Source organism: Aegilops tauschii, chromosome 3 (assembly GCF_002575655.3).
Source record: "Aegilops tauschii subsp. strangulata cultivar AL8/78 chromosome 3, Aet v6.0, whole genome shotgun sequence".
Classification (NCBI taxonomy): domain Eukaryota; kingdom Viridiplantae; phylum Streptophyta; class Magnoliopsida; order Poales; family Poaceae; genus Aegilops; species Aegilops tauschii.
Genome location: NC_053037.3, coordinates 47,569,148 through 47,578,906, shown reverse-complemented (window position 1 = coordinate 47,578,906; position 9,759 = coordinate 47,569,148).

Genomic DNA, 9,759 nt, shown 5'->3' with positions numbered 1-9,759 from the left:
CGGCTCATCGCAGAGGAGTCGGTGCTTGAGGAGGGTGCCCTCTCGGCACCCGGCGGTGAAGTACTCGATGGCCTGGACCTCATGCACCCCTTTGCAAGAGTTGCGGAGCTCGGCCCATCGCGTGAGGTAGTCGCGAGTCGACTCGTTGGGCCCTTGGACGCAGAGGGAAAGCTGGCGAGGCTTGGGAGGCCGCTTGTAGGTGCTGGTGAAGTTGCGGACGAAGACTTCGGTGAAGTCTAGCCAGCTGTTGATGCTGTAGGGCTTGAGGCTGTTGAGCCATGTGCGTGTTGTGCCTTGCAGCATGAGGGGGACGTACTTCACGGCGACGCGCCGGTTGCCGTTGGCTATGCTGACGGCCGTGGAGTAGTCGATGAGCCAATCTTCCGGCTTCACCGAGCCGTTGTACTTGGGCGTGTCTCTGGGGAGCGAGAACCCTTTGGGAAAGGGCTCGTCGTGGATGCGGGGGCCGAAGCATGGCGGACCGACATCGTCTTCTTCTTCTAACGCCAAGGACCGAGCTAGGCAGTCGATCCTGTGGCGGGCGTCGTTCTCGCCGACTCCTTCTCGGCGACCGAGTCGGTCACCAAGAGTCGGATGCGTGACCGGCGGCGGAGTAAGGCGTCTTTCTCTTCGAGGCGGGGGAGGAGGCAGATTCCCTTGGTATTCTACCGCTCGAGGGCGGCCGTCCGCGTCGCGCTCGATGGTGATGCGAGTTCGGCTGCGGCTGGCAGCCGGCTCCTTGCCTTTCTTCTGGCGCGCGCCGCTCGCAGTCGGCGTGCGGGACGTCGCGGCGTGTTCCCGATGCGGAGGATGGCTATCAGCGCGGATGCCGGCTTCGTGCCGTTCTGCAGCCACATCGATCAGCTGCTGGATCCGTCTTGTCATGTAGGGGAGCTCATCGGCTCCCAGCCAATTGAGCTCCTCTGCAGCCGCCTGAGCGGCCCGCAGATTCTCGAGCGGGGTGGCGTAGACGGGGCGATCTGTGCCCAGCATGCTGGCAATGGCTGCGCCGCGCTTCTGGACGAAGCCGGCTCGGCTCGGGCCGCTAGGTGGCGGCGTGCCGAAGGCGGCGCGGTCGACTTCACGCTGGTGGGCCTCGGTGAGGCGTCTCATCGAGGCTATCTTCTTGCCCTCCGCGATGAGGGCGAGGCGGCGTGCCTCCAGGGTCCCGGCGTCGGCATCGGCCGGGATGGGGACGGAGAGGTCGTGCGTTGCTGCTTGCTGAGCGTCGCGGGCGTTCTCGCCCGAGTTGGAGACGTGGCTAATGACCAGCACTTCGGTGACAGCGCTGCTGCCGCTGTCAGCTCGAGGGAGGGGGTCGTCAAAGACCACCACATCGGAGGGGTAGGCGTCGAGCGACGCGGAGTCGGAGTCGATGAGCATCGGGTCGGTGGAACCGACGGACTCCATGTCCGCAGCAGGCTCGCTGGAGACGTGAAGTTGGTCGAGGAGGCTGACGAAGCGGCTCTCGGGGTAGTCGGTGCCTGCGTCGGACGCAGGCTCGTCGGAGATGCGGGTCTCGCCGAGCAGATCGGCGAGGCGGCTCGCTGCGCAGGCGTCGTCGACGCCCTGCAGCGCGTCGAGGCAAACGCCATCAGGCGCAGCAGGCTAGCTGCGCTCGCGGGGGAGGAAGAGGGTTCCCGTCTAGAACAGGTCTCCGGACGACGGTGCACCTGGCCCCACGGTGGGTGCCAAATGTCGGGTGGTTGGTGCGACATATGCCAAGGGATGGCTTATCATTGTGGGAGCCAATAAAACGTCGTCGGTGCCTGGAAACGGGATGAGGCGTAGGCATGCACGCCTGCGAATCTTACCCAGGTTCGGGGCTCTCCGAGGAGATAACACCCCTAGTCCTGCTCTGCGGGGTCTCCGCATGATCACTAGATCGATTAAAGGTAGCTACAATCGCTCCTAGAGCTGTTGAGATCAAGGGAGAAGAAGAACAAGGCTAGCTCTTGCGTCTCTCTATCTATGGTGTGTGTGCTATGCTCAGATGGCCCCTCTACGCTTAGGAGCCAACTATGCTTGGGTCCGAACCCTTTGCATGGGTGCTCCGGGGGGTTTATATAAGCCTACCCCTCGGGGGTACAATGGTAATCCGACTGGGATCTGGTCCCAGCCGTCAGTGTCTACGCTCGCCGGCTTCTCCGCTGGCTGCTGGGTCCCGCCGGCTGGTGGGTCCCGCCGGCTGCCGGCTACTTGGTCGACAGGCCGGCTCCACCGCCTAGGGTCTTGTCGGCGGCCGCTCACTGTAGCCTCGCCTGTGATGGCGAGGGCTTTGTCGAGGTAAGCGTGGGTACAGTGGACCGCCCCGGGGGCTATCACTGTAGCCCTACCTCGTCTTGTCTCCTTAATGGGGCTCCTTCTTCGAGGAAGGGATCAGCTGGCTTCCGGAGGCCGGCTATGCTCTCGGCCGACTGGAGAAGGCCGGGCCGCCTTCATGCCTCTCTCTGGCTGAAGGGGCCCGCAGTCCTTGGGTTGTACAGGAGGGGGTCGTGGATGATGTCGAGGTCAGCATGGCTACAGTGCCGAGCCGCACGGGAGACGTCCGTCCCGTACGGCCTCCTGGAGCCACGCCCGCCTCGGGCTTCGGGGGTAGTGGGCCGCACTGTGGCCACACCCCATCACGCCGCCGTTATGTAGGTGTGGTTGCGGTCTTGGCTGGCTTCTCGGAGTCGGCCACCCCGTAGTCGTCTTGGGGGTGAGTCGGTGAGGCTGGGTCGCCTCCCGGGAGTCGGCTTTAGAGGTGGCCGGCCAGGGAAGGCGGCCCAAATGCTTGGAATGCTTGAAGGCCCCAAAGGCCTGATAATTTTGCTGAAGCGCCAGGGGTAGTTGGTTAGGCTACCCGTGGCCGTTTACTCCGACACTGCCCCCGCCGCCGACCCCCACCGCCCCCGCCGCACCCGACCACCACCGCCCCCAACGCCCCAGCGCCTTGCTGCCCGTCGCCCCACCGCCCCCGACGCCGACCCCCACCGCCCCTGACGCCCCCGACCCCCACCAGACCGCCGTCGCCCCCAAATCTCTCTCTCGCTCCCGGCGGCGGCTGCGGGCGAACGACAGATCCACCGGCGGAAGGCGAGCAGAGAAGCCACAGGGAGAAGGCAGGAAGGTGCATGCGCAGCATTCCCCTTCCCGCCCCTCCTCCATGGTTCCCTAGAACGGTCGACGATCTACTCCTGCTGATCCCGTGGAGCCCTCATGCTTGAATTGTCTGAAATCTCGTTCCTAGGGTTTGGAAGAAGGCAATCCGCGAGTCCGCCCACAGAAGGCTAGCAGCGAGTCCACCTGCAGAAGGCTAGCAGCGAACCCACTGGAAGAAGGCCAACCGAAGGTGCGTTCCTCTCTGATATGTTTCATCTCCCAACCCTCCCATGATTACTCTGAACTTTCTACTGATCTACGCCTGATGTTTCCCTATAACCCCCTTGGCTGAATAGTTAGGGGCCTGCTCTAGGGTTTGGAGACACGAGAAACAAGGTGCGTTCTGGCAGCATCTTCCGTGCTGTATGTTTCCTAAAAAAATCACCCAACATCTACTGATGTGCTCCTGTGTTGACTTCATAAATACAGGCGTCTGATCTGTTGAGAGCCGTCCTAGTGGTCATTTGGGGTTGAGTGCACTTTGCTATATCTGGTATGCTGTCTCCCTTTCTCCTGTAAAATGTAATATTTGTTGCCTTGTTGTGCGATGACCCTGCATGCTACTATGTTCTTTTGTGTAGACAGCTGATGTGACTTAAATTTGTTGCATAGCACTGTTATCTGCATTTATCCTGATTACCACAATAAATTCGTTGGAGCCTACATGTCTGAATCTGCATAATAATCCCCTTTACCCCATAAACACACTTTTGGATCTGTTTGAACCTATGCGAAGTAGCTGGAGCTGCCGTACTATTGTCTTTTATTTCTCCAATGTCATTTAGTATGTGTGCTTTACTGTTACTTGTTGGCTCCATCTTGCAAGTTCACTGAAATTGTTGTAGTCTAAAAAATAGTTAACTGAAACTGCTGTAGTCTGAAACTGTCAGGAGTTGGTAATTATCGGCAACTGTTGTGGTCTTGTAGATAAGTGTGAAAGATGATTACACACAACCTTGGTATGGAAAGCATTGATTTCATACTATTCTCATCGATTCAGATAATGCAGTACTATATGATGAGTGACGAATAACCTGAATTGTGATGCTTTTGCGTTGACGTGGTGCAGGAGGAGTTTCAGTTGGCACTTTTCAAGACCAGTAAGAAGGAGAGTTTGTTTGCTGATCGAGTAAGTCCACATATAGTGCTGCTCCTACTCCTCTGGTATACATGTTCTGCTCCTACTCCTCTGGTATTCGAAAATCTTTATATGCTAGTACAAATGTGCGAGGGAACACTATAGTGTTATTTTTGTAAGTGAACTGGTAATGTGAGTGAGCTACCAAGTACACGTGCACAGTTTATTCTATTGCTTTACTTTAGTAGTGGAAGTAGTACTGCTTTATGTGACCAAATATTATGCTTAATAGGTTAATTAAAAGGATGGCAGCTTCATTCTTTTCCAAACAATACTGTATAATTATCTGTGCCTGGTTCTGCATTGTATACTCCACTAAAGATACTAACACCCTAGTTGCATATACCAGCCTTCTAACACACTAGTTGAAACATAATCTTTGTGAACTACTACTTTCCTACTACTGCTGTGATTGTTCCACAATTGTATCTTGAATCATCAGCCCCCTGTGCCATTTTGATCTTCTAGACATGATTTGCGGCATCTAGAATTATGTTAGCTTTGTTTTGTAGGACTGTAACTAGAAGACCAAAGTTTCTTGCTCACCTATGGAATAAAAGAAAGTAGAAAAGGGGCTATAAAGTTCCTGTGCTTTTCTTTGAACATGCAAGTATTATTATTTTTTCTTTCTGTTAACTGTCCATTTGGGGGCAAACTGTGACCCCAAACTGTCGATTTCCCTTGGTATATGTTGTGTTCAGCTATGGCAGAAGTTCAGAACTGTTATGCAGTGTTGGCTGTTAGTCTGATATGAATCTAGAAGTGTTGATTTTCCTTGGTATACGTTGTGTTCAGTTTTGGCAGGAGTTCAGAACTGTTAGGCTTGTAAAGATGATCACATGTTTTACGTGTTTGTAAAGAATTGTTAGGCTTGTAAAGATGATCATATGTTGTGTTTAGTTTTACTGTTTGGCGGGAGTTCAAAACTGTTATTGGACATGTTTTACGTGTTGATCCATAAATTGATCACATTGAGAAAGACTTGTAAAGATGAAGATCATCTTTTACAGAAAACAATTTCTGTAAACACGTCAGTAACTTTGCTAGTTTGCTGGGTTTTGTCTCCGACCATCGTGTCGTGATGATTTTGCAGGTACCCCGAGAGGCCCTTGAGTTGCCGGAATGTTGATTCACTTCCGTTCCGGCAAATTCGGGTACTCCATATGTCCTACTTTCAGCAAAGGTCATGCTAAAATTTTCCGTGAATTTTAGCATGACTTTGCTAAAAATAGGACATATGGGGTACTTGCGACTAATGCATGGGCCGGGGTATCTTAGTACTTAATTAAGTAGGATCAACTGCCCCTTTATTCTTGCTGCATTAAACCATAGGTGGCAATAGAGCCAAGTGATTAGGCCCAACTTAGAATTCTCCTTCGCTTTTCTTGATAGGGTATATTACTAGAAGATACCCATATATATCAGTCAACCTAGGGTGCCTCGGCATCGATAAACCCTAAATGATGAAAACTTAACTTAGCATTTAGGGTGCCTCAGCGTCGACAAACCCTAAATTATAAAACCTTGTCTTTTAGGGTGCCTCGGTGTCAATAAAAACCTAAATGATGAAAGCTTAGGCTTTTAGGGTGCCTCGACGTCGACAAACCCTAAATGATAAAAGCTTAGCTTTTAGGATGCCTCGGTGTCGACAAACCCTAAATGATGAGACCATGATCTTGTTCCTTGACAATAACCAACTTATTGACCAAACTTTTTTCCTATTTAGAGCGAAACATGGCCCACAATGATGACGCCGGCGGTTCGGGCGGCAAGGCATTCTAGGAGCTGTCCCAGGAGATGGAGGAAGAACCTCACTGCTATGAGGACGCCGCAGAAGACACCAATCCTGACTATACAACCCCTAGTGGCGTCGGGGATGACCCCACTGATGGTGCCGCCGAGGATGCCACCACTGATGATGGCAGCGCACGCACGGATGGCAGCCAACCGAAGAGGCAACGAAAGGACCGGCGCCCGAAGGTGCTCGGCACCGTCAAGGAGGAATTTACTGAAGTGAACTCCGACGGGCATCCAACGGCGCCCAAAGAATTAGTCAAGGGGTACTCGGTTCAGCTCGGGTGCATTCTCCGGAGCACCGTCTCGATCAACACCGAGAACCTAAGGCATAAGGACCGAGGGAATTTGCGGAACCTCCTCTTCACGAAGCTGCACGAACGATACAAGTTCCCCGCTGACTATGCAAACACACGCCTCTCAGGGAATAAAGTGAACAGTGTCGCCCTCACGAAGATGAGCACGGCCCTATCTACTTGGAGAAGCGCGGTGAAGAGAATGATTGACAAAGGTGATAGTTATGAGAAGATCAAGGCGAAAAATCCTTCGATCAGCGAAGATGACTACAAGGAGTTCAAGATCAAGTGTGAGAGTAGCGCAACCGTGGAATCAAGTCAGTGGGGGAAAGAAATGCAGGACTTGAACTTAGGGGTCCACCAACTCGGTCCCAGCGGTTACAGAGTGGCGGAGCCTATATGGGACAAGGAGGACGCGGAGCGTGCCGAGCAAGGCCTACCGCCCCGCTTCGAGAAATACTGTGACAAGCAGACCAGGAACTATGTCAGGGCCCGGTACAAGGAGGACCCGGTAACAAAGGAGCTTACCACGGATCCGGACCAAGGCGCTTGAGCGTGTTCTGGTAAGGAATACACCCCCGCGTAATTAGCTCCATATGGTTGCATTATAATTAATGAAGCCAAATTTCTAAATGGTTCACATTCCTTCCGCAGGAGACTGAAAGCAGTAGCATGGGGTCGTCTTAGAGCTCCCCTTGGGACAGCACTCTAAATAGGGCGTTGAACGTAATGAAAAACAAGGATAAGCTCAGTAAGCCGTCGTCAGCTGGTCGTGTGGCCGGCAAAGGCTTGTCCACAAAATGGTCGTCATACTATAACGCTGGTGGGCGAAAGGAGAGAAAGACCAGCTCGGAAAGCCAGTCGCGCGAGGTTCAAGAACTCAAGCCACAAGTGGTGCGGATTCCGGAGATTGTCCAAGAGCAAGTGCAACAACAACTGGGAACGACGCTCACCGCCATTGTGCCTACCTTGATTTAGGGGCTGCAGACGTGGATTGCGGGCGGCCAATAGGGGCCGCCCCCGGTTCCCAGCTTCACGGCCAGCAACTCGCACAATGCGCAGGCGGCGCCATTGGTGTCTCTAGCGGAGGCGGTATTGGTGTCTCCGGCGCCGGCACAGGCATTGGAGCTTAATGCACCCGGGTGTACGCCGGCCGGCACCTCCGCAGCAAGCGGCCCCTGCGTCAGTTACACGCCCACCGTTGGCGGTGCCTCGACATTAGCCGAGCTCGACGCCATCGCGGTAACTAAGCCTCTCGGCCGATGACTTCATCTCCTTGCCTTTGACTGGGCATCCCTGATGCCCTACATGTTTTCGCAGGGCGCCGCCGACGTTCCATGCACTCTCCTGCACTTCGTGGGCCGCGAGTTGATTGATGTCGCCAAGGGTAGAATCGTTCAACCGGGCAACCCCGTGTTCCACGGTAATCTGATGCCACCCACCGTGTATAGGGTTGAACTGGTTCGGGTACTGCCAGGCTGCGACGAGTTGTTACCTCCGATTCGACCCGCTGGGGCCGACGAAGATGATGTGATGACCCTCAGCGCCTGCGTAAGCTGGCCCCTGCTTTGGCCGAAGAGCCAAATTCGTTTGGGGGCGGGGGACACCACCCCACAGACAACACCGCCAGTCGTGCCGGCGCCAAGCCATGGCAAGACCGCCGCAACGCTACTAGACATGCTGGACATCCCTATGGCACAGGATCCGGACATGCATATGGCACAGGATCCGGACGACGATGACAACGACGATGGTACATTTACCAACGTCGATAAGTACTTTGCCGAACATGGGTACGGTGACGAATTCTTCGGGCCTCCTTCTCAAGAACCCAACCCTGAAAAAGACGACCGTGATCTAGCTGGTACCGCGGAGAAACCCAATTGCAACAGGCGTCGTCTAGCGTTCAGTTCTCAAGAGACGCCTCCAGCTGCTGCCTTCACCGAGCCTCAGATAGCCGAGGTGCGGAATATTATCAGCCCCAACACACTCAAGAAGGCGGTCTCTGAGCAGAACTCGATCCCATTACATCAGATGAAGAAGAAGGGACGGAAACGAAAGAATAACAAGGGCAGTGCGAACCAGCCGGCACCGAGTACGATCCGTGCTCAGGACGGGCCACCTTCACCTAAGGATATCTCGAGGAGGGTGCATGTGGCGGGTAGGGCGATGCTACTGACTAATCTGCTCAATGCTGCAACCGGTGCTATGCGGAGTCTGCATGACAGTGTTCTTTCTTTGGAGAAGCGGCGTCTCTCCGAGAATGATGTGGCATACCCGGTTTTCGTGGCCAAGGTGCCAGAGGGCAAGGGCTTTGTGGATAGCGCCATCGGGGGTACGATTGTCCTGCGGTTTGATGACATCTTTGCTATGTTTAACCTTCATTCGCAGCACTACACCTTCGTTCGGCTATTTTTGATGAGTCTGGAGATGCGGATCATTAGAGACAAGACCCCGGACATCGTGATAGTCGACCCCTTCTACATGCGTGCCAAGATCTTGGGCAGCGCTACAGACCGGCAAGTCGCGAGTTCATACCTCAAAGGCATCATTCTGGCAAACCCAGATAAGGATAACTTCCTCGTGCCTTACTTTCCCGAGTAAGTCACCCCTTCACCGCCCCGTAACATATGATTTCTTAGATTTCGATCGTTCTTTTTTCTAACATTCCGTGTTTTGTGCAGTGACACACATTGCACACTCATCCTCTTAAGCCCGAAATATTCCATGGCCACGTATTTCAACCCGGACCGTGAGTCGAAGATAGACTACACAAATATCAAGAAAGTTCTTGATGATGCTCTCCCCAGCTACACCAGATCTGGAGGCACCTTCAAGAGGCCAATTCGTACGTACGGCAAGCACGTGTTCACCCACAATACGACGTTCCCCTGCGTCAAGAAGCCGCCTGGCGGTCAGAAGGATGCCTACTACGCCCTCCATCACATGCGGGCGATCGTACGGGACCATAATCACCTTCTGCTACCAAATAATCTCAAAGATTGGGCCACACGCTTGTCGGCAATCCAGGACGCGGACATCAGACAAGAATTCTTTCGCATCCAGTCGGAGTTTGCGGAAATCATCCATCAAGATGTCATTCGTACCTCGGGGCAGTTCTACCTCAGATCTCAACCGTCCAACAGTGAGATAGAAACAACGCTACAAATGCAGGCTGACAACGCCCGCGATTTCATGACCATCACGAATGACGGTGGCTTCATCCACGCTCCGGTCCCTGAGTCGAGTCGAAAGTAGTGATGCTATGTAGTTCTAAAATGTCGATTGGCTCATGTTGTAATATTAAACTTGAATGAACTTGTATGTCTCTTTGGTATGGACGGTCGTTCAACTTATATGTAATCAATGCTATTTATTAGTAGGACC